Genomic DNA, 27,190 nt, shown 5'->3' on the forward strand with positions numbered 1-27,190 from the left:
TGGCCTCCGCAGGCTAGCCTATGGCAGCTGCAGCAGGTAGGGACACCCCAGCAGCCAGTTCCCAAATATGCGTAGTGGCTTTGACTCTGGGCATAAGCACATTCATAACAGAGGCCCTCTTTTTGTTTGTTTTTGAAAGAGGGGAGATATTGAAGGCTCTAATTAGCTAAACCTATTTACACTTGGAAATGGTGAAGCCAGTCTCCTTAAGAAAAACTTAGTGTCTTTTGCTTGCATTAAAAAAAATGTAGTTGATTGTTTCAGTAGCACTGATCATCTCACCTTCTACAACCTAGGCTATTTATAAGAGGAAAAGAAGTGTAGGTGAAAGAGAAGATGGAATTTTTGGCAAGTTCTGGGGGCAGCAAATGGTGACTTTGATATGAATGCAGGCAAGGCAAACTCTCTACGTTTGGTTACTGTTCAGCGATTTATCTGCATCACCTATGTGCTTGCCCTGATTTGAAAAGTCTTTCTGCCTTTCCTCCAGCATCCATAGGCACTGTGATTCCCTTCACTTCACTCACATCATCCAGAATTTATGAAAACATTGCTTTCCATGTTAATGTTTAGTGGGCTTCTTTTGGGGGGAGGGGAAGGACATGGATTTCCGAAGTGAGAAAAATAAAGTAAAACCACCATCGATATAAAATGGAAGTAGAGAGAAATATGCCTCCTCACACAGGATGCCTTAACCCTGAAACAGACCTCAGAGTCTTTTAGCCTCACAGATACTGAATTACTAGTGCACACACAGAAGAATGTCGGGGTCTGCCCTTCCTTTCCAGTTCAGCTTAGTTACAACAGCAACCATTTTTATCTCAATGGTTTCTCTTTTTTCAAAATGCATTGGATATATTTTCTAGGTTTTTGTTTTGTTTATTTTCGTATTGATTGACTGGTTGCAGTTTTGTGTGGTTTTTTTTTTTTTTGGTTTTTAAAAATTTTATTTATTTTTTAATATAAATTTATTTATTTTAATTGGAGGCTAATTACTTTACAATATTGTATTGGTTTTGCCATACATCAACATGAATCCACCAAGAAAGGGAAGCCATGACTCAATCTGGCAATTAACTATTTAACACCTAGTAATTGTGGGATTGTGCTAGATATTTGTGTACATTATCTGACTTGTTTGACTTTGGTTTTTGGTACTGCACTGCAGGTGACTTGTATAGGGTATTCCATATCATTAATTGATTACAAAATAGAATACTTGTGAATCTGCATAGTATCTCAATAAATATTTTAAATGTTTAAGTTTATCTTATATGCACACACACACATATATACCTTTAAACTTTAAAAAGTGATGTGGAGCAATTTTACTTATCATGATGTCAAACATTTGACTTAATGATCAACTGATTTGAGAGCTAGAATAGAATATGGATTTTTCCTTGATCAAACACCTATATAGAAAAAAAAAATGTGGAACATTAGGACAAGCTTCTAGACTCAGCTTCCTCTTTAACTCACTGTGTGCCTTGGACAGTTTTTTATTTACCTGGACTGTCATCCATTTATGAAACAAGTAGGAACTATCTAGCTTAATCCAAGATTCATTCATGCACTAATAACCTGAAATCAAGAACCCCAAACTCTCAAGACATGAATTTTGGGTTTATTATGATATGCAATTAAGAATCTATGTAAACAATCACATAGGCAACATTTGTGGAGGTAAGAATAGAGAGGCAGAAGATAGAGGGCTAAATCTTACAACACTAACACTTGATGAATATGCCATGTACTCTCATTGTGTTACTTTTCTCTAATCATCATGATGTCTCTCTTTTTGTATGTTTCTTATACACAAGCATACTGATACTCAGTTAACTTGACCATACACACATTTTGTTAACTGGGTTTCAAACCTGGATTTGAAAGTTAACTGGATTTCAAACCTCCATATCTGTGGCTCCATAAGTCATCATCATGTGATTACTGACCCCTACCACCTTTTTAGACATTGGAAAAGTACTTGGGGGTACTATGATGTTAAGAATTAGTCCCAGTACTTGAGAATTTAATGTTTAACATAGCTGAGAAAACATCCTGTTGACAGTAGCTGTTTGTGCATGCCTTTGTTATTGGAACTCAATAGGGAAAGTTCAATGAAAATTTAAATAAGATAGTAATTACTTTGGGGGAAGATTAATTGAGTAGTAAATGGGCTTGGTAAGAGAGGCACAGGAAAGAAGGGATCCCAAAATACACAGGAAAGAAGGGATCTGCCTCAGCTGTGGAATATTTCTGTGGATCCTCCAGCTCTGTGGAGATGACTACAGAGTTCTTTTTCTGATTTTGCTTGGCATCTATTCTTTCTCATTCTGCCAAACTCTAACATAGTAATTAAGCCCACAGAGCCCTTCAGTGTGTTACATACGCACCTCTTACGAAGAGGATAGAGATCATTGCATTCAGTGAAACCAGTGATTCGTAACTCAAGGAAACATCTTTGTTGCATTGCCTTGTGCTGGGCACAGACAAAAATTTGCAATGTCTTTTATATTTGCTGGCACAATACAAATCCTGGTGTATAATGGATTATGTTACATATATCAAATTACAAAATGCACAAAACTTTTTAAATTTCTCTAAAGGGTGCCCTCTTATCATTTTTTATGCATTCTAGAGCTATGGTAGATATAAATTTATCATTTGAAATTCAAATGGTTATAGTTATAAAGCTGCTGACTTGTAAAAACGGGGCATCTAGCATATATCAGGATCTGAACGCAATGCATGATTTGCTGAACTTTTATGATAATTTCAATAAATTATTGAATTAGCTCTGTAGTTTTACAAATATGCTTGAAAAATGATCGTTCTAGCAATGAATAACACTTTTTTGGTCTTTTGCCCTAGTTGGAAAATAAATTTCAGCTGACAAGCATGTTTGAGACATAGAAATCACTGATCAAAAAACAATAAAATTCAATTATTTAAATTTTTGCAAGGTCCACTGGAAGATTAACTTATTACTACTCTTATTTTCAATCTGGCTCTTACTGCTCTTCAATATTTTAAGTGTCTATTGACTTCAGCATTTTTACACACCAAAAAAACATCTTTAACATGAAATCTAAAGTTAATGCAAAATAGTTCAAGCTGAAAGAATTTTAAAGGATTTAATTATGACCATTAGAAGTTAGAATTGGAAATAGACCCAGTATTCCAGTGACAACTGATAGAAAAGTATGTCAGAGACCATTTAATATTTTGCTGACATCTGCACCATTTGTTGGTTCTATTTATGTAGATATGGACCAACTGAATCACCAACAGAGCAGAGTTGAATCCAAATGTTCCCTTTTATCTAACTGTGTAAGCAGTATGCTATGTTTTGCTACCACTTTTGAGTTTGGATGACTAAGGACCTCAGATTAATGTTTTTTTCCTTTTTTTTTTTTGCCTTTATTTTAATAGAAATACTGAGCTAATGCAGCTTTTTAGGAACCACTGTTTTTCACTTTGTTTATAGGCTTGAATTCACTGGGCAGCTGCTAATATCCACATTATGAACAAGTATCTCCTGCAGTCCCTCTTACTTGATTTTTCACTGGTTTAACTGAACATGGGAAATAGATGGGGAAACAGTGGAAACAGTGTCAGACTTTATTTTTGGGGGCTCCAAAATCACTGCAGATGGTGACTGCAGCCATGAAATTAAAAGATGCTTACTCCTTGGAAGAAAAGTTATGACCAACCTAGATAGCAAATTCAAAAGCAGAGACATTACTTTGCCGACTAAGGTCCGTCTAGTCAAGGCTATGGTTTTTCCAGTAGTCATGTACAGATGTGAGAGTTTGACTGTGAAGAAGGCTGAGCACCGAAGAATTGATGCTTTTGAACTGTGGTGTTGGAGAAGACTCCTGAGAGTACCTTGGACTGCAAGGAGATCCAACCAGTCCATTCTGAAGGAGATCAACCCTGGGATTTCCTTGGAAGGAATGATGCTGAAGCTGAAGCTCCAGTACTTTGGCCACCTCATGCAAAGAGCTGACTCATTGGAAAAGACTCTGATGCTGGGAGAGATTGGGGGCTGGAGGAGAAGGGTACGACAGAGGATGAGATGGCTGGATGGCATCACGGACTCGATGGACGTGAGTCCGAGTGAACTCCAGGGGATGGTGATGGACAGGGAGGCCTGGCGTGCTGCGATTCATGGGGTCCCAAAGAGTTGAACATGAGTGAGTGACTGAACTGAACTGAACTGAACAGCCCAACAAAGCACCTTTATTTCAAGGTGTTTTGTTAAAGGTAGAGATAATTTACTATTACCCTTTTACTTACCATTACGCCTATGACCTTCTGGCATATGCCAACCATAAAGGGTCTGTGTCCTACCAATCCAACTTTTATACTTTTATTCATGTACGTGAATCTAAGAATAATATGTAAATGAACAACATTAACCATTTATCTAAATGAAACAAAAGGTTATATTACATCATTGGGACAAAGAATGTCATAGTCAAGGGTAAGAGTTATTTAATGTAACAAGATGTTTGTTTTATTTAAATAAGTTCAAAAGTTGTTGAGACAGCTACTGACTTGAATGGTGGAAGTTGATACATTACCTCAACAAATACATGAAGTAGGCAAGAAATAATTATTTATTTATGTTATTCAGCTGATAAAAATTTAGCCCAGGAACTTTCTCCTGATCACATTTAGCAAATAAAAACAGAAAATTCTTGTTTAAATTTGAATTTTAGAGACACAATGAATAATTTCTAATGTAAGCATGTCCTATAAATGTAAGCATTTGGAATATTCTCACAGTAAAACAAAAAGTAATATCTAATGTTATATAAGGTTTAAATTTAGCTGTGCTTCTGTATATTATCTGGCAGATATACCCAGAATCAAAATAGAGCTATAAGATTCAGAAGCATGTCTTTTGATGTCAAATTCATGTGACATCACAAATGTGGTGTGAATTCACATGACAAATTCATGTGACATCACAAATGTGGTATGAATTCAAGTGATTCACAAATTCATGCATGTGCTCAGTCGCTTCAGATTCTTTGCAACCCTATGGATGGTAGCCTACCAGGCTGCTCTGTCCATCGGATTCTCTAAGCAAGAATACTAGAGTGGGTTCCAATGCCCTCCTCCAGGTGATCTTCCTGACCAAGGGATTGAGCCTGCGTCATGTTCATCTCCTGCACTGCAGGTGGATTTTTACCACTTCACCATGTAGGAAGCTCCAAATTCCAGCATACTTTCTATAGTGTCATACTGGTTTAGCACGGTAAGCTTAAGCCATAACAATTCCCGCTGCAAGATTATGGAAACTCAATATCTATTAATAGAATTTAGATAATGAGAAAGTAGTTATCTAAACAATACTACCGGTGTCCAGTGAAACAATGATCATAACAATTCAGAGCAGGGTGTCTTTCAATTTGATCTCTCAAGGGCACAGTCAGGTTACATTTGTCATCTCTTGTCATCCTGAGTGTATGGTCTGTGTACTCCATTGCCATTAACCAATACAGTTGATTAAATTAGTACAGAATGATTAAAAGTATTGAAATCTAGAAGGGAAAATTACCTTTGTTGGGTAGGGAGAGATTTTCTCCCTACCTCTCCTGAGTTTATTCGGCTGGTCTAATCTGACACAAGACAGATCAACAAGAGAAAGAAACATTTATTTATATTCACTGCTGCTGCTAAGTCACTTCAGTCGTGTCTGACTCCGTGCGACCCCAGAGCCGGCAGCCCACCAGGCTCCCCATCCCTGGGATTCTCCAGGCAAGAACACTGGAGTGGGTTGCCATTTCCTTCTCCAACGCATGAAAGTGAAAAGTGAAAGAGAAGTTGCTCAGTCGTGTCTGACTCTTCGCGACCCCATAGACTGCAGCCTACCAGCCTCTTCCGTCCACAGGATTTTTTAGGCAAGAGTCCTGGAGTGGGGCGCCATTGCCTTCTCTGAGGTCTTATGGAAATGAGATCTGTGAAGTGATTAGAGGAGGCTCTCTCTCTCTCTTTCTCTCTCTCTGTCTCTCTACTCTCTCTCATAATTTTTAGACAATGAAATAATTAACATGTGAATATTTAACAAAACAGAGGGGCTTATTTTGGGTGGAGCACACTAATAAAGAAGTAACAGAGTCTGTATAGATAGATAACTTCGTCTTGAATTTCCTACCTTTGACGCTAAGGATGCATTTTATCTTCCTAGTGTAGCGAGGATCCCTCCACATGAGAGATTTAGTTTCCATTTCAGGGGTAAAAAGGAGTTCACAGTGTTTTTATTTTAAAAAATTTTTCCACTGGCTGTTTTTCAAGTAACTTTAATTCAAAATTATCAATATGTCATTGAGCCATATTAGAGGCAGACTGTCCTGGGCTCAACTTAAACTATTAATAACATAGTCTTGTGTTGACCATTAGTTTATTATTGAAAATGAAAATCACTCAGTCATGTCCGACTCTTTACAACCCCATGGACTATACAGTCCATGGAATTCTCCAGGCCAGAATACTGGAGTGGGTAGCCTATCCCTTCTCCAGGGGGATCCTCCCAACCCAGGGATAGAACCCAGGTCTCCGTCATTGCAGGCAGATTCTTTACCAGCTGAGCCACAATTGAAGCAGTTTATTATTATTTATAAATAATATTCATTTATGAATTATAAAATAGTTTATTGGTTTTAGGGGATCTTGTTTCCACCTGAAAGAGAATATTATGTTAACCCATTGTACATACCCTTAAAACATTCCTTGACAAGAAACAGCAACATTTGATCCCAAAAAAAGTGTTGTTGGAGAGATTAAGATGATGACCTAGAAGTCAGGCTACTTGGTAAACCAGTATCCCTTTGATGTCTCTTTGGGTGCCCCTGGCAAGTTATTTATCTTCCCCAAACCCTAGATGCTTCATGTATAAAATAGACATAATGACAATACTTAATGCAGATCATCTTTTACAATTCCTACAACAATCCTAATGGAGTAGTACCCACTATATAGTAAGTACTTATGATTTTGCTACCTATAATTCATGGAGCAGAATTTATTCTTTTGTTCTGCTGCTGCTTCTGCTAAGTCATGTCAGTCGTGTCCAACTCTTTTGTTCTAGAACCCCTCAAAATTACTCATGAATACAACTAATTAATTCACTAACTTAATTATTTCTTTTTTATTTATTCATCCTTTCATTTCATTGAAATAATCCTCTCCTAGTTTCATTCTTTTTAGTTACTTTCTCCATTATGATTTCAACCTTTGTGATGTTTATCATAAATAGTAAGGGCAAAATGAATATAGTGAATAGGGTTCTGTGTTGGGATCAAGGAGAGAAAAAAAAAAATTTTTTTTATGTTTTAAGTACTACAGATGGTCTATGACCTTGGGGAATTTATCTAAATTCTCATCACCATTTTATAGACAGAGAAGCTATATGTTATCAGAAAGAGCTGATATAGGAAGCAAAGACAAAATATTCTGGACATGGTAATTATCAATAAAGAATGGCTGTTATACCACACAAAGAAAAGAGAGGTATATTTTAAAGGGTAGCCTTGGTGCCTTTGACTGTGTGGATCACAATAAACTGTGGGAAATTCTGAAAAAGATGGGAATACCAGACCACCTGACCCGCCTCTTGAGAAACCTGTATGGAGGTCGAAAAGCAACAGTTAGAACTGGATATGGAACAACAGACTGGTTCCAAAGAGGAAAAGGAGTACGTCAAGGCTGTATATTGTCACCCTGCTTATTTAACTTATATGCAGTGTACATCATGAGAAACGCTGGGCTGCATGAAGCACAAGCTGGAATCAAGACTGCTGGGAGAAATATCAATAACCTCAGATATGCAGATGACACCACCCTTATGGCAGAAAGTGAAGAACTAAAGAGCCTCTTGATGAAAGTGAAAGTGGAGAGTGAAAAAGTTGGCTTAAAGCTCAACATTCAGAAAACTAAGATCATGGCATCCAATCCCATCACTTCATGGGAAATAGATGCGGAAACAGTGGAAACAGTGGCTGACTTTACTTTTGGGGGATCCAAAATCACTGCAGATACTGATTGCAGCCATGAAATTAAAAGATGCTTACTACTTGGAAGCAAAGTTATGACCAACCTAGACAGCATATTAAAAAGTAGAGACATTACTTTGTCAACAAAGGTCCGTCTAGTCAAGGCTATGGTTTTTCCAGTGGTCATGTATGGATGTGAGATTTGGAGTATAAAGAAAGTGCAGAAAAATTGATGCTTTTGAACTGTGGTGTTGGAGAAGACTCTTGAGAGTCCCTTAGACTGCGAGGAGATCCAACCAGTCCATCCTAAAGGAGATCAGTCCTGGGTGTTCATTGTTAAGAGCTGAAACTGCAATACTTTGGCTACCTGGTGTGAAGAGCTGACTCATTTGAAAATACCCTGATGCTGGGAGGGATTGAGGGCAGGAGGAGAAGGGAACAACAGAAGATGAGATGGTTGGATGGCATCACCAACTCAATGGACATGGGTTTGGGTGGACTCAGGGAGTTGGTGATGGATAGGGAGGCCTGCTGTGCTGCAGTTCATGGGGTTGCAAAGAGTCGGACACGACTGAGCGACTGAACTGAGCTGAACTGAACTTGGTATCACAGCTTTTCCACTAATATTCCTCAAATCTTTTCACCAATCGGAATCACTTAGCATGCTGCTTCCCAATTGGCGCTAGTGGTAAGGAACCTGCCTGCCATTGCAGGAAACTAAGAAATGTGGCTCAATCCTTGGGTCGGAAAGATCCCCTCCTGGAGAAGGATGTGCAACCCACTCTAGCATTCTTGCCTGGAGAATTCCATAGATAGAGGAGCCTAGTGGGCTACACTCCATAGAGTTGCAAAAAGTCGGGCACAACTGAAGCAATTTGGCATGCACGTACAGCACACTGCTATCCAAGTATACATTTTGGGGAGGCTCATTTAAGAGTAGAACTGATGTATTTATGGAAATGTGAATTGGGCCTCTTCATAAATCCTAGTAGAATTTATTGTCATTTTTTGAAAAAAAAATTAAGAGTTTTAAGTCCTTTAATGCAGAACATAAAAGATATCTCCATCTCTGGAACAAATATGTTGACCAATCCTTGTCACCTCTTAAAGAAGGAGAACAACATATACTGTGAGTGGTCACAAAATGCTGGCATAGTGTTTTGTATTGCTAAATTCCACAGGCCACAGGAAATTAATAATTAATGATATGGTTTTTTCTATCTTAGGGGTGAGTCATATAAACTTAGATCAATCATCTATAAACACATGTTACTATTTCCACTTTGTTGGTACAAAAATGAGGGAAAGGAAGAAAAATAGTCCTCAAAAGTTTTATCAGGTAGGTATTAAATAAATTAATATATCATAAATACCAAGCACATAAAAAGGGACTAAATAATGCCAACCTCACTCACTTTTCAAAAACATAGTAAGCACAGTCTGCATAGTTACTCCCCCTCAAAGGTCACATATGCCTGAAATCCAGGGGAAACAGCTCGCATGTGGAGTGCGTCAGTAGCAGAGCCTGTGTTTTCAGTACACAGAGGCAAACCACAGAGGATGCTACAGTAGAAGCCCTAAGGTGTGGCGGTAACAACAATCACTCCTGCTTTGGCAGTCAGAGGGAAAAGTGCTTGTCAAGATCAAAATGCTAATCAGAGCCTGCTGGGAAAGTCAGTTGTTCCCAGCTGCAGCCAAAGCAGCATGTTGCTTGAAGCGGCTGTACAATATATTAGCACCTAATCTTAACTGGATTGTCCCTGCAAGAGTGACCAGAAAATGGTCAGAAATAAAACCAAGGAAATAGATGTTGCATAAACATCAACTACCACAATTAGTTCTAGAGGGCCCTAAATTCCCAAAGGCTTTTTTTTTTTTCTGGTGTGACAGAAAGAATTAGGAGTCAGACTGAAAGTTAAAATACCATCTCTGTGAGACAGTGATTTCTGTAAAATGGGAATATTAACTAACTATATCCAAACTTTTTAAGGATAAAATGAGCTAATTCATACGTATTTGAAATTTTTTGCTTTCTAACAAATTATTCCAAAATCTAGCAGCTTAAAAAACTAAATATTTATGATGGCACATAGTTTCTGAAGGTCAGAAATCCAGAGTGCCTTTAGATGAGTGATTCTGATTTAGCCCCTCTCATGAAGTGATGAATACAATTGTATGAAGACTTGACTGGAACTGGAGAATATGCTTCCAACCTTACTTGTATAGCAGTTGGCAAAATTTATTTCCTTGCTGAGTGTTGGAAGGAAACCCCAGTTTCTCATCGTGTGGGTTTCTCCATTTGGCTGCTCATAGCAGGGCTGTACACATCTCCCAGAGTGTGTATTCCAAAAGAGAGAAAAGTGCTGAAAAATGAGGATGGCCATGCATGGAGCATCCAAACAGGAGCAAGAGTTTTTATAGAGCCCAGTCTCAAAAGTGACATGTAAACATTTCTGCCGTATTACATTCATTGGAAGTCTAGGTCCCACTTAAGAAAAGAGATGATAAAAGAGCGTGAATTCCCCCAAGATTTGGATTATTGGTTCATTTAGGGGCTGTTTACCATGGCACATAATACTCCTAACACATAAGACATACCCAAGATATGTTAGTTGAAATCTAAAAATCTTAAAAAGTTATTTTCTACAGATGTGTATTAATATGTAAACTGGATATAATTTTTTTAGCTTTTTTTTTTCAGTTTGTGTCAGGTTTTCTTTGTGAAGTTGAAGATTTATAGTTGGTGACTAATGAATATTAGTTCTTTTCCATCTCCTCTCCCTGAAATCTCAGTATACTTTGATCTTAAAATATCTTTTTATTACATTCTTTAGAATCTGCAGGAATCCTTCCAAGAATCTGAACTAACCCTCTCATTCTCTGTATCCACAGGAAAAATAAATATTATTTTTATCCTAAATGATTATAATAAAGAAATCAGCATTACCCAAATGTACCAGCATAAGGTTCAAAAGAATCAGGATTATTTCAACAATGATTATTTTGCCATTTGTTTCTTGCTTCAATCTATAAATAAATCTTTGCCTCACTACATAATATCCCTTTATTCATACAAAATAGTGATATTTTTAGACTAAGGAGTCCTAAGATTCAAATTCTCCAACCAGGCTTCAGCAATACATGAACCATGAACTTCCAGATGTTCAAGCTGGTTTCAGAAAAGGCAGAGGAACCAGAGATCAAATGGCCAACATCCGCTGGATCATGGAAAAAGCAAGAGAGTTCCAGAAAAACATCTATTTCTGCTTCATTGACTATGCCAAAGCCTTTGGCTGTGTGGATCACAATAAACTGTGGAAGATTCTTCAAGAGATGGGAATACCAGACCACCTGACCTGCCTGTTGAGAATCCTGTATACAGGTCAGGAATTAACAGTTAGAACTGGACAGGGAACAACAGATTTGTTTCAAATAGGAAAAGGAGTACGTCAGGCTGTATATTGTCACCCTGCTTCTTTAACTTATATGCAGAGTACATCCTGAGAAATGTTGGGCTGGAGGAAGCACAAGCTGGAATCAAGATTTCCAGGAGAAATACCAATAATCTCAGATATGCAGATGACACCACCCTTATGGGAGAAAGTGAAGAAGAACTAAAGAGCCTCTTGATGAAAGTGAAAGAGGAGAGTGAAAAAGTTGCCTTAAAGCTCAACACTCAGGAAACTAAGATCATGGCATCTGATCCCATCACTTCATGGGAAATAGATGGGGAAACAGTGGCTGACTTTACTTTGGGGGCTCCAAAATCATTGCAGATACTGATTGCAGCCATGAAATTAAGAGACACTTACTCCTTGGAAGCAAAGTTATGACCAACTTAGACAGGATATTAAAAAGCTGAGACATTATTTTGCCAACAAAGGTCCATCTAGTCAAGGCTATGGTTTTTCCAGTGGTCATGTATGGATATGAGAGTTGGACTATAAAGAAAGCTGAGCACAAAAGAACTGATGCTTTTAAACTGTGGCATTAAAGAAGACTCTTGAGAGTCCCTTGGACTGCAAGCAGATCTGACCGGTCCATCCTAAAGGAGATCAGTCCTGGGTTTTCATTGGTAGGACTGATGTTGAAGCTGAAACTCCAATACTTTAGCCACCTGATACAAAGAGCTGACTCATTTGGAAAGACCCTGATGCTGGGAAAGATTGAGGGCAGGAGGAGAAGGGGATGACAGAGCATGAGATGGCTGGATGGCATCACCGACTCAATGAACATGAATTTGGGTGGACTCAGGGAGTTGGTGATGGACAGGGAGGCCTGGCGTGCTGCAGTTCATGGAGTCACAAAGAGTCAGACACGACTGAGTGACTGAAGTAACTATCCTGTGTTATTTCCTTTGTGAAAGATTTGTGGATATAAAGAGGATCCCAGGCTATTAAAAGTGAAGGCTGTGATGTCATCACTTTGTCAACATAGTGACTCTTGGTTCTCCTCAACCCCAGAGTTCCTTATTTCAAGAAACAGCTGAGTCACTCAGTCCAGGAGAGGGTGTTAATTAGGACTGCTCTTCCATTTTTATTGCTACTGCTGCTGCTAAGTCGCTTCAGTCGTGTCCGACTCTGTGCGACCCCATAGACGGCAGCCCACCAGGATCCCCAATCCCTGGGATTCTCCAGGCAAGAATACTGGAGTGGGTTGCCATTTCCTTCTCCAATGCATGCAAATGAAAAGTGAAAGTGAAGTCGCTCAGTCGTGTCCAACTCTTAACGACCCCATGGACTACAGCCAACCAGGTTCCTCCATCCATGAGGTTTTCCAAGCAAGAGTACTGGAGTGGGGTGCCATTGCCTTCTCCATCCATTTTTATTCCTTATATCCAATCACATCAATTTCTGTTGACTTTACTTTCTAAATATTACTTAAACCCATCACTTACTCTTTTCATCAGTTCCCCAGGAAAGCACCGATGGTAGTGCAAATATAGAAAAATTCTCTAATGATTCCTTCGTCTTTCTCCTTTGCTTTTTTTAAAAAAAGATTTTTTTTTAATGTGGACCATTTTTGAAGTCTTTAATGAATTTGTTAAAATTTTGCTTCTGTTGTTTATGTTTTGGTTTTTTGGCCATGAGGCATGTGGGATTGGAAAAGGCAATGGTAACCCACTCCAGTACACTTGCCTGGAAAATCCCATGGACAGAGGAGCCTGGTAGGCTGCAGTCCATGGGGTCATGAAGAGTCAGACACCACTGAGCAACATCTCTTTCACTTTACACTTTCATGCATTGGAGATGGCAATGGCAACCCACTCCAGTGTTTTTGCCTGGAGAATCCCAGGGACGGGGGAGACTGGTGGGCTGCCGTCTATGGGGTCGCACAAAGTCAGGCACAACTGAAGCGACTTAGCAGCAGCAGCAGCAGCAGCATGTGGGATCTTCATTCCTTGACAAAGGTCTGAACCCTCATCCCCTGCATTGGAAGGCAAAGTCATAAGGACTGGACTACCAGAGAAGTCCCCTCCTTGACCCTTTAACCCAACCCGCATGGGGCTGCCAATTGCAGTATTCTTACACATTTGTCTGATAAAATCTCTACCTTGGTTAAAAAGATTTTTATTGCTTTTATAAAATCAAGCCCCATAATATGACATATAAAACATTACAAAATAATCCTAGACTATTTCTTCACCTTCATATCCCAGCTGTCTAAATTGAATACACTCACTGACACACAGACACATACACATTTTTGCTGCAGCAAAACTAAACTCTTTTTCATTTGCTGAACTCACTCTTTGCATGATACTTCAGTTCCTTTGTTGTTGTTCAGTTGGTAAGTGTGTCTGACTCTTTGTGACCGCATGGATTCCTCTGTCCTCTATTTAATAATCTACTTAATGCGCACTGTGTCAGTGATGCTATCTAACCATCTCATCCTCTGCCACCCTTTCTCATTTTGTCTTCAGTATTTCCCAGCATCAGGGTCTTTTCTAATGAGTCAGCTCTTCACATTGGGTGGCCAAAGTATTGAAGCTTCAGCATCAGTCCTTCCAATGAGTATTCAGGGTTGATTTCCTTTAGGAGTGACTGGTTTCATCTCCATGCAGTCCAAGGGATTCTCAAGAGTCTTCTTCAGCACTGCATTTCTAAAGCATCAATTGTTAGCACTCAGCCTTCTTTCCTCCTCCAGTGGACCACATTTTGTCTGAACTCTTCACTAAAACCCATCTGTCTCTGGTGGCCCTCCATGGCACGGCTCATAGATTCATTGAGCTATGCAAGCCCTTTTGTCATGATAAGGCTGTGATCCATGAAGGTCAATTCCATTGTACGTGCAGCTTTGGCTACAATGTCATAGCTTTGCTGCCTCTCTAGTAAACTTATATTCTTTCTTCAAAACACCATTTGAATATTCTTGTTGTGCATTCTGGACTTCCTTCTGAAACCTGAGAGGGTAAACTGCTCCTTCCTCACTCTAATTCTAATGTTGTAAGCATCTTACTACTTTTCTAAGCCTACTAAATGGTAGTGTATTGTCTTTAAAACAATCTTTAATACAAAAATCAGCATGTTGGGATCACAGTGCATTTAGTCTGACTCTAATATTTGAAAGTAATGGGTTACACATGTTATAAATGTTAGATTGAAACACATACAATCATTGCCTTTGTGAGTTTAAAATGGTTGTCAAACACAAAAATTTTATATTTGATATGAAAAAACCATTTTTGTTGTGTACTGGGGATGAATAATTTGTAAAAGAATAGAAACATCATAGGTAAATAGGTGGGAGGTATCTTAACATTTTATGTGCCACCTTGTGAAAGAAAATTTTGCCTCATTTTAAATAAAATTAAATAGTGAATTATTAAAGTCAATAGACATAAGTGATCTAGAAATAGATTTTAGCAGGATATGTACCTACTTATATCTATATATCTGCATGTGTATATATATGCCATTTCAAAGGAAATGGATGGGACACCTAAAGATATGCTGTGTATGAGCGTATATATTTATACTATATTTATTATACTGCATACTTATATACTAAATACATGTATATAGTATGTGTATACTATAGGAATATTTAAGGCATACTTAGGATATATTACAATTTGATAATAAAGGATAAAATTCAACATGATTTTTAATGTTGATGCTGTAAAAATGTATGAAATGCTTAAAGATGAGGTTATTATTTCTTTTTAGAGGACTTATTTGGTTGCAAGCATCATTTTAGGAGAGAAATGGAAAAAAGAGTACTACAGCACCTTAATGGATGCATGTTACAAGGTCTTCCAAGAATTTACATGGTAGTTATAGGAGGTGCTTCTTTGGCATGCTCGTTTTATGAGCTTCAGATATCAATTATTCAGATGATATCTATGTTGGAAACTCTACAAAAGATTCTGATGCTCTCTGTTGTACGCTAGTTTCTGTTCTACAGATAGTCAAATAATAGTTTTATTATCTATAGCAATGTTAATAGATATAGCTATATTAATCCATGTTTATAACTACATCAACATCTTAAATGAAATTCCAGTGATGGCATTTATTTTCCATATAGGAATCAAGAGACCCATAGTCTGGTAAACCAAACAACTGGAAAATAGCCCAGTTATGTCATATGGATGGGAGAATTTATTTGAGGGGAGAGATGGGTGTCCTTAGAACTATTTCTTCTTATCCCATCAAGCTATTTGGCTGCCTATCCATCCATAAACTGCCTAACAGATACCATTTCCTCCTGTTTCTCTTCCTGAGGAGATGCTCATGCTGATCAAAATCTTCTCAAAGTCTTCAACTCCTCCTACTCCACAGGAATGCTCCTGTTTGGCCAGGTATTCAAATCAATTTGCCTTTGCTTAACTCCTGGGGAGATGCCAGACAGTGAGTCACTTTCCTGATGCCTGAGATTTATCCAAATATATGACCCAGATTCAGTATTTGTGAAAGTGAAGCATGCATTTGGCCACAGTTTGCAGTGGATTTGAGCTGTTCATGTTGGCTAGCAGTTTATTTGAGCTCCTTCTGGCTCAGGATCACTTTGAAACTAATGGCTCATGCTTTTGTTTATTTAATATGCATTGAGCTCCTAACACGTTCATGAAAGTGAAAGCATTAGTCACTCAGTCATGTCTCTTTGTGACCCCATAGACTGTATGTAGCCCGCATCTCCTCTGTCCATGGGATTTTCCAGGCCAGAATACTGCAGTGTGTTGCCATTTCCTACTCAAGGGGATATTCCTGACCCAGGAATTGAACCCGTGTCTCTTACGACTCCTGAATTGGCAGGCAGGTTCTTTACCATTGGAGCCACCTGGAAAGCCACAACATGTTTATGGAATGGCATTAATAGGTGTGGGCTATTTAAAAAATGAATAAGGTGTGCTCCTTGACTTTAAGAAGCGTTTAAGTTTCTGTGGGTAAAGCAAATTTCTCACTAGTAATTGTAAGGCTTAATAACATATTAATTTAGCACATAGTAGCAGCAGCAGCAGGCATTTCATAACTGTTAAATGACGTAAGGAAGTACTAGAACAGGACCATCATCCTTCTGCTGAGAATGCTATAGGAAGTCTTGCTAGTTTTAATGCCATGGGACGGAAAGTACTTTTCTCTTCCACTTCTCTGAATGTTGACATCTGACGTACCTCCCAGACTCACCTTAACCATAAATGTGTAAATGAAAAATCTAAGAGAGAAGTTCTGTAAGAGTAAAGTAAAAAATGGGGAAGCATGTGATATACTTAGGAAATGATGAGTCAATTGTGGGATTGGAGGTATGAAGGGCATCAGACAGAGCTGAGGCAATTGTGTGACAGGAGGGACCACATAGATGTAATTTAGGCATTAGACAGATGAGGCAGAAGCTGGGAGCTTTGATTTCTAACTGCCTCATTTGCTAGGGAAATCACTAAAGACTGGACTTCTCTGGTGGCTCAGCTGCCAAAGAATCTGCCTACAGTGTGGGAGACCAGGATTTGATCCCTGGTTTGGGAAGATCCCCTGGAGAAGGCTACCCACTCCAGTATCTGGCCTGGAGAATTCCATGGACTGTATAGGAGCTTTGATTTCTAACTTGCATTTGGTAGGGAAACTACTATACACTAGTATTTATGGATGGAGGAGCCTGGTAGGCTGTAGTCCATGGGGTCGCTAAGAGTCGGGCATGACTGAGTGACTTCACTTTCACTTTTCACTTTCATGCATTGGAGAAGGAAATGGCAACCCACTCCAGTGTTCTTGCCTGGAGAATCCCAGGGACGGTGGAGCCTGATGGGCTGCCATCTATGGGGTCGCACAAAGTTGGACACGACTGAAGTGACTTAGCAGCAGCAGTATTTATTAAACATGTGAAGAATACCGAATATTGGCCAATCACTTGCCTTAACCTAAAAAAGAGTGCATTATTTTTATTACCTCTTTCAGAAGAAAATCATGACAATTAAATCTAATTCACCTAAAATTTTCAATGACTCAAGAGAGGTATTCTGCATTTCACATTTTGTCATTGAAAATTAGTAATTGAGCACCTATCTGTGTCAGACAATTTGATAGGCAATGAAGGTTCAGCATAGAATAAAACATACAACAGCCCTACTCTGTGGAGATTATATTACAGCAGATAAACACAAATGATAAATAAGAAAATATACGAATAATCAATTAACAAGTAACTAAAGAATTGAAGGTGATAGAAAATAAGCAAGTTGTCTTGCAAGTTCTCCCAGGGGGAATTAACCTCAATTTAAAATCTTATAGAAGAGAAAAGGTGAATCACATGACCGTAAAGGGGAAGAATGTTTCTAGTAAGGGTAATATCTAGGCAAAAACCTGAGGGGACTGCCATGCTTGGGGCATTCAGAGACAAGGAAGAAGTCACTGTGGCTTGAAAGAAATGAGATGGTCTAGGGGTTGAGGGGGACTTCCTTGGTGGCTCAGACAGTAAAAGCGTCTGCCTACAGTGTGGGAGACCCGGGTTCGATCCCTGGGCCGGGAAGATCCCCTGGAGTAGGAAATGGCAACCCACTCCAGTACTCTTGCCTGGAAAATCCCATGGACGGGGGAGCCTGATAGGCTACAGTCCATGGGATTGCAAAGAGTTGGACATGACTGAACGACTTCACTAGGGGTTGAGGAGTGAGATTTGGATTTGTAGGATGTGGTGGTAAGGTATAAAGTAAGAAACTTAAGTTTTAAAATTATGTCAATGGCTTCTGAGTGAAGAAAAAATTATACTGGAGCTAAAGAGAAAGGAGAGAGATTGATTGATGATGAGGATGAGTTGAAGGAGAATGTCAGTGGTGGATTCACAAAGAAGTAAACTTATAAATAAGTTCACATATAAGTGAACTTATTTAAAATATAAAGACAAATGCACAGATTTAGAGAATGAATTTATGGTTACCCGGGGGGACAGGTATGGGGATGGTATAGACGGAGAGTTTGGGATTGACATATTAACATTGCTATATTTGAAACAGATAGGTGAGGACTTAACCTGGCAGTCCACTGGTTAAGACTCCATGCTTCTACTCTAGGAGGCATGGGTTAAATCCCTGCTGCTGCTAAGTCACTTCAGTCGTGTCTGACTCTGTGCGGCCCCGTAGACGGCAGCCCACCAGGCTCCCCCGTCCCTGGGTTTCTCCAGGCAAGAGCACTGGAGTGGGTTGCCATTTCCTTCTCCAATGCATGAAAGTGAAAGTTACTCAGTCGTGTCTGACTCTTCGCAACCCCATGGACTGCAGCCCACCAGGCTCCTCTGTCCATGGGATTTTCCAGGCAAGAGTACTGGAGTGGGGTGCCATTGCCTTCTCTGGTTAAATCTCTGGTCAGGGAATTAAGATCCCACATGTCTTGCAGCATGGCCAAAGAAAATAAAAATAAAAGATCAAATATGTAACCAACAAAGACCTACTTCATAGCACAGGGAAGACTGCTCAATATTGCATAATAACCTAAATGGGAAAAGAGTTTTAAAAAGAACAGGCATATGTGTATGTATAACTGAAAAAAAAAAAAAAATAGGGAACCACACTAACAAAAAATACCTTCACCTTTAAAGAAAACAGTGTTATAGCAGACAAGAAAAATGGTGTAAGTATTTTATAGAGCAATTAAGATCAAAATAATCTGTGCATATTTACATAGGACTGTAAATACAAAATATATTTTGAGGTTTTCTTTATATGGACATCGTTGTAAAACATTCAGATCCAAGTGAAAAATATAAATCAAGAAAAATAGTACACCTGTGGCTAACTCATGTTGATGTATGGAGGAAACCAACACGATATTGTAAGACAGTTCAGTTCAGTCCCTCAGTCATGTCTGACTCTGTGACCCCATGGACTGCAGCAGGCCAGGCCTCCCTGGCCATCATCAACTCCTGGAGTTTACCCAAACTCATGTCCATTGAGTCGGTGATGCCATCCAACCATCTCATCCTCTGTCATCCCCTTCTCCCACCTTCAATCTCTCCCAGCATTAGCGTCTTTTCAAATGAGTCAGTTCTTCATATCAGGTGGCCAAAGTATTGGAGTTTCAGCTTCAGCATCAGTCCTTCCAATGAATATTCATGACTGATTTCCTTTAGGATGGACTGGTTGGATCTCCTTGCTGTCCAAGGGACTCTCAGAAGTATTCTCCAACACCACAGTTCAGAAGCATCAATTCTTCAGCACTCAGCTTTCTTTATAGTCCAACTCTCACATTCATACATGACTACTGGAAAAACCATAGCCTTGACTAGATGGACCTTTGTTGGCAAAGTAATCTCTCTGCTTTTCAATATGCTATCTAGGTTGGTCATAACTTTGCTTCCAAGGATTAAGTGTCTTTTAATTTCATGGCTGCAGTCACCATCAGGAGTGATTTTGGAGCCCCCCAAAATAAAGTCTGCCACTGTTTCTGAAGGAGGAAACAGATAGAACAGGCTCCATCTTGAAAGCAGGACTCCATCTTGGGCCAGACTGTGGGATTTGAGCTATGTGCCCAGTATCTATGTAAATGACATACAAACTGAAAAATCTGACCCTGCCGATGGAAGAGCCCCAGGGCTCGCACCTAGACTCTCCATCACCTAAAAAAATACCCTAATTATCTGTGTAACCAAATAGAATCATAAATTCTATTATGCTTATTGGGGTATGACCACAGACCTATTGATAATGTCCACTGTTAACTTCCTAAGCTTAAGGCATATGAATCATGGGTTTAAGGCATACGAATCACGGGTTAACTTTGGTTTTATCTTTCTTCACCTTTGTTCAGACTGGGTTCAGAGAATTTGGGGAGGTGGGTTTTAGCACGTACACTTAGGGTATATAAGGTTTTCACAAAAACTGGTCAGGGTCCTTGGCTAAGAGGAGACTCTGCCTTGGGCCCGCTGGTGTAATAACCTGCACTCCACTATCTGCATTGTCCTTCTGAGTGAGTTTGTTTCCCAGAAGGTGTGGCTACAACCTTTCCACTGTTTCCCCATCTATTTGCCATAAAGTTATGGGACCAGATGCCGTGATCTTAGTTTTCTGAATGTTGAGCTTTAAGCCAACTTTTTCACTCTCTCTTTCACTTTTATCAAGAGGCTCTTTAGTTCTTCTTCACTTTCTGCTATAAGTGTGGTGTCATATGGAGAAGGAAATGGCAGCCCACTCCAGTATTCTTGCCTGGAAAATCCTGTGGACGGAGGAGCCTGGTGGCCTAGCGTCCATGGGGTCGCAAAGAGTCGGACACGACTGAGCGACTTCACTTCACTTCACTTCACTTCATATGCATATCTGAGATTATTGATATTTTTCCTGGCAATCTTGATTCCAGCTTGTGATCTATCCAGCCCAGCATTTCTCATGATGTACTCTGCATATAAGTTAAATAAGCAGAGTGACAATATATTGCCTTGATGTACTCCTTTTCCTATTTGTAAGACAGTTATCTTCCAATTAAAAATAAATTTAAAAAAAAGAAAAATGTGATGGGCAAACTTCAGGAGAAAAAAAAAAAAGTCTGGTGGAAGGGAAACTGATCATTGTGGAATAACACTGTTTAGTAAAGTTTTTTCTGGGATAATAGACATATTCTGTATTTAAACCCTTGAAATGTGATTAGTATGACCATGGAACTCACTTTACATTTTAAATTTAATTTTAATTAATTTAAACTTTAACCATGCATGGCTACTGGTTTCTCCTTTGATCAGTGCCACACTACAAAGTAAAGAATTGGAATCAAACCAACATGCCTTTAGAAATCCATGTTCTTAACCATTGCTCTAAAGCACGTCACTTAAAAGATTCAAGGGAGGGATTTCTGAGCTGCTACATTAGTAGCTCTTTCCACGCTCTCTGACATGGTGGGGACTATCACCAACACAGAAAAAAACGCAGAGAATGTCACCCATCATTTCCCCACTGTTAGTGCTTCTGAGGAGGTCTTGCCACCTTGTAATTCCTCTTTTGATTATAGCATGTGGTGTAAATGAGGAGAAGAAATACATTTACTTTCGAATACTTAGTGGTCCTAGTAATGTGTTTAGTACCAAAGACCTGCTTTAAATTGTGAAGAGGTTTGATTTTAAACTGTCTCTTTCCAGTTGATTGTTAATTTATGGCATCATTATTAGTGACAATAAATAGCTTCTCTGGGATGGCAGAAATGCAATTAGATTGTCACAAACTGTCAGCTGTTGTACTTGAGTGTGATTTTTTTTTAATGCATCTTTTACATAAGCATCTAATGTTTATAATAATAGAAACAGAACTTGCTTTTTTCTTTTTAGGAAATGGAGAGTAATTATGAGCACATTCTAGAACAGAGTAAGAGTTGAAGCAAGAAAGTTGTGATAAACGTTGGGGTCCACAAGATTCTCTTCACTTGATGCCTGCATTTAGTAAGAGCTCAATAACAATTTTAAAGAAAAACAATGACTAATATAGTAAAATAAAGACCTTTAAAAATGAAACTCCAAAATGAGTCTGTCCTTTTTCTCAAGTAACCCCACTGGTTGGTATATACTTATTCCAATATTACTCGTAAAACATGTTTAAACCCCTTTTGCAAGTTTTCCAGTTCCTCTAGATGATTAGTTAAGGACACACAATTGCTAGCCTAGAGGAGGTTCTTAGGAGCTTTGGAAACTTAGAACGTGAGCCCTGAAATGCCTATGACTGTACGGGTGGTGTAATCCTCTTCATCATACAAGTGAGCAAATTAATTGTGCTAGGGATCAGTGCAACATTTTTTTAGTCGTTTTGAGCCCCTCTCTGATGATCAGAAGTAACCTTGGGAAATAGCAAATACCCTCTTCCATCATGTAGGTGAATATTATAGTGGGTCAAATTTGAAGAGCTTTGTCTTTACTTGAAGATACAATAAGATTATAAACACATAAAGCAGTGTCATAAGCTGGAATAATAATAAAAGATTCCCCAAGTGTTCTCTGAGTCTAACCAGTGCCGTTGGAATAAACGAAGATTGTTTTGCAGAAACGAATTTAAGGAAGGAAAAAATACCTATAACTTTGGTTTCTGAAGATGAATCATATTGAGAAAACTAAAACATCCTAGGGACTCTAAGCAGCAATGAGCAATATCTGAGAGTTGTTCTTCTGAAGAGAGAAATACTGAAGGAAGCGTAAGTTGATTCAGCTGTCCTCTTCCTGGCAATGTTCAGGAAGCCTCTAGCTACCCAGCACTGAAGAGGGGCTTTGGGTGATATTAATTTGCAGTCACCAATATCCATCTTATTTGTTTCTTTTACAGACTTTTTGATGTTACTTCAAATAATTTTTGACACTGAAGGAAAAGAGGATGACAGATACAGATATGTTAATTAGTTTAAGTAGACTTTGATTCTAAATTCTTTTCCTAAATGGAGAAAGTTAATGATTCAAGTATCACTCTCTGAGACTGACCTCTGCTTCACATCTTTATTCCATGAATACCTGCCCAGCAACTATGATGGTTCAAGTCCTAAGCCAGACTTTGGCATGACAGCAGTGCATGAGAAAAATACAATTCTTGCCTGCATATGGATATTAGTAGATACACTGCCTGTCAGGGAAGTGTCCACCTCATTCTCAGTACTGTTCCCTGGAGAGGACAGAATTCATGCTGACTAAAATCTTCTGTTGCCCGCAAATAGTTCAGTATTTATCAAGCACTCGGGACTCATCATACATTGGATTCTAGCCACACACATAACAGTTAACACTGACTACCAAGCTATGAAGAATTTGTTCTTCTCTACTAAACATGAATCATCTCCAAGACTTTTATCTTGAAGGACTACAGTCTTTCCAGAACTCTAGGCTTACATATCCAGTTGGAAGTTGAATATAAAATAGTTATCTCTTACTATGTCAAAAATGGTATTTGATTTCTATTTTTCATGCCTCTTCTTCCTGCAGTCTTAACCCAATATGTGCCATCACCACTTACTCAATTGCTCATCCCAAGACTCAGGAGTTATTTCAGTCCCTTCCTATCTTCACCCTCCACATCCAATTCTTTATCTGTTCCAACCACATTTTGAAAACTCTTATTGTGATCCATCATCATGACTACTACCGTAGTCCAAGTTGCCACTGTGTCACCAATCTGGAGGTTTTTGATCCTGTTCTCCCACTTTTGTCTGGCTCCAAACCATTCCACACAGAGTGAGTGAATGTTTGTTACTAAAACCTCTCTGGAAAAATAATCATTTAAACACCATCTATTAGTTTGCATATGAATTTCAAACTTCAAAAAATAGACTAACAGAGAGATGGTATGGGGAGGGAGGTGGGAGGGGGGTTCAGGATTGGGAACACGTGTACACCCGTGGCAGATTCATGTTGATGTTTGGCAAAACCAATACAGTATTGTAAAGTAAAATAAAGTAAAATTTATATATATAGGCTAAGATGATGATCTCATATCTGATTATCAAAAACACAGAGTTCTTTCTGACTTCAATGAAGTTGTGGACCCTCTAATGATAAAACTCATTCCAGGTTTCTCATCTGATGGCCTGGTTTCTTTAACAGGCAGATCTCTATAGTATACCTTGCTTGACTAAACTTACGAAGGATATAAAACCTCTAGTGAAATAAGCCAGTCAGAGAGGGCAAATCTGCTTCTAAGATATATCTGAAAAAGTTAGACTCATAGAAACAGGGAGTAGAATAGTGGCTTCCAGGAGGAGGAATGGAAAGTTGCTGTTTAATTGGTTTAAATTTTATACGTCCTGGAGATCTGCTGTACACCCTTGTGTCTCTGGTTAAGAATATTACACTGTATGTTTAAAATTTTGTTGGGAAGACATAGTTCATGTTAAGTGTTCTGAAAACAGTAAAAAATGTTAAATCTCCCTTATTACTCTATCTCATCACCTGTGGATTTCCTTCTGTTTAACTCTCACGATCAAAAATTATTTTCTTTATTTGAGTAGCTACAGTACAGTGTTAGTTGCTCAGTCATGCCCAACTCTTTGTGGCCCATGGGCTGCAGCCCACCAGCTCCTCTGTCCATGGAATTCTCTATGCAAGACTGCTGGAGTGGGTTGCCATTCCCTTCACTAGGGAATCTTCCTGACCCAGGGATTGAAACCAGGTCTCCCGCATTGCAGGCAGATTCTTTACCATCTGCTGCTGCTACTTAATCACTTCAGTTGTGTCTGACTCTGTGTGACCCTATGGACTGCAGCCTGCCAGCCTCCTCTGTCCATGGGGATTCTCCAGGCAAGAATACTGGAGTGGGTTGCCATGTCCTCCTCCAGGGGATCTTCCCCACCCAGGAATCCAGCTGCCCTAGAATGCAATTCCACGGGGACAGAGTATGATCTATTTTGGCTCTGCTGTCTTCCTGGAGTCTAGCATATAGACCCGCAGAAAAACAGATGCATATTAAATATTTATTGAAAAAAAATAATGAAGGGATCTTTGATTGACCTTGAAGACCATGTTAGAATAACTCTTCCATCTACCACTGTTTCAGGCACCTTATCACTTCTCTACACAATGGAATTCCACAAGGAGGCAGTCCTCACTTCAGAAATTGGCCCATTATAACTGCTCATTTTTTTTTTAGAGATACAACACACATTCTAAATATACTGCCTTGTGTTTAGTGATTTCAAAATAGCTCTCTTGAGGATGTTTAAAGGCCTTCCCTCAAACAAGTCACCTCGCAAATTAATTTGATAGTTTTAAATCTTTATTAATGCAAATTGACTTGATATTGTAAACATATACAGATGAGTGCTCAGGTTTTCCCTTGTTCTCACCACACACTGAGGTAGGATTAATAACAAGCTTTGCACATAGGCACAATTTCAATAATGAACATAGTTGAGCCCTCTCTCCCAAACTGGTCAATTTTCCTCTCCAAAAAGGAATGTCACATTTGCTTTAAAAAGAGAGTAATTCCCTGTATACAATTTTCCCCCAGAGAGACAGAAATTGACATGATATTTCAGCAAAAAGAAATTTTTGGAATAATCAGCCTTTAGCAAAGATCAGCTTGAATAGACATGTGGTAAGCCAACTTGTTTAGTGTCAGCTACTGTACAAAGTAAAACTCACACAGGGAAGATGGAACACTTTCTCAGTCTTTGCCTGATACGTATACATTGCTTCCTAGTTCAGGATGCCCAATGGAAGGCAAACTAAGGATAAAGACAGAAAATAAACACAATTTTTCTTGGTCTCCAAATGGCAGAACACATTTTTCACAAAAATAATCCTTACATTTGCACAATATTGTGCATGTCTAGATGAGTTTTCCATTGCATCTTCTCATGAAATCTTCATACCAAATAACATTCAGCTCTATATCACAACAAAGTGTCTCTGTTTTTCCTTTAGCTTATTTCAAGTATAGATAAAGATATAAGAAAGTATCCTGAATTTTAGAAAGAAACATAAGTTAAAAATGAATCAGGGGTGGGACAATTTTAACTTAATATTAATCTTTAATCTAGATATTAAGAGACATTTATAAAGTTTCAAGTTATGGACACCAAATAAATGATTAGTTCAGGGATATGATCTTTTGCACACAAAGAAACAAAAGCTCAGAGAAATGTGGATAGCTGTGTGAAGTGAAGTGAAGTCGCTCAGTCGTGTCCGACTCTTTGCGACCCTAGGGACTGTAGCCTACCAGGCTCCTCTGTCCATGGGAATTTCCAGGCAATAGCACTGGAGTGGATTGCCATTTCCTTCTCCAGCGGATCTTCCCCACCCAGGGATTGAACCCAGGTCTCCCGCATTGTAGACAGACGCTTTACCGTCTGAGCCACCAGGGATATTATATATATTATATATTTCTCAGCAAATGAAAACACGAAGTATATGTATGAAAAATGAGAACAAAATAAATTTTTAGGTAATTTAGGTAATTCTATGTGTGTTTAGTTGACTTAAAAGGACATCATGCATAATGCTTCATATGGTTTAGTATTAAATGTTTTCAATTCTTTTCCCTAATTGAAAGAGAAAAAAGCTCACACACTTTATCCCTCCACTTCCTATCTTTAATTTGTGAATATCAGTAAAATAATTATAAACAGCTGGCAATATTTGGTGGTGGTTGTTTGCCTGGTTTTGAAAAGTTAGTCTCTGCCAAAATTCTAAAAGACTGTCTAGAGTTACCATGGAGTTATGGAAGACGGGAGGAGAAGGGGATGACGCTTTTAGAATTTTGGTGATGGACAGGGAGGCCTGGCATTTAGTCAGTCACTCAGTCGTGTCCTACTCTTTGCGACCCCATGGACTGCAGCATGCCAGGCCTCCCTGTCCATCACCAACTCCCAGAGTTTACTCAAACTCACGTCCATGAGTCGGTGATGCCGTCTAACCATTTCATCCTCTGTCATCCCCTTCTCCTCCCACCCTCAATCTTTCCCAGAATCAGGGTCTTATCAAATGAGTCAGTTCTTCACATCAGGTGGCCAAAGTATTGGAGTTTTAGCTTTAGCATTAGTCCTTCCAATGAATATTCACGACTCATTTCCTTTAGGACGGACTGGTTGGATCTCCTTGCAGTCCAAGGGACTCTCAAGAGTCTTCTCCAACCCCACACTTAGGTGCTCAGATTTCTTTTTTTTAATACTGGTTCTTGATGCTGGTAGTATCTTTCTCGTAACATTTACAGATGTTATGGGGAGGGAGGTGGGACGGGGGTTCGTGTTTGGGAACACATGTACACCCATGGTGGATTCATGTCAATGTATGGCAAAACC

This window comes from Budorcas taxicolor, chromosome 18 (assembly GCF_023091745.1).
Source record: "Budorcas taxicolor isolate Tak-1 chromosome 18, Takin1.1, whole genome shotgun sequence".
In the NCBI taxonomy this organism is placed as follows: Eukaryota; Metazoa; Chordata; class Mammalia; order Artiodactyla; family Bovidae; genus Budorcas; species Budorcas taxicolor.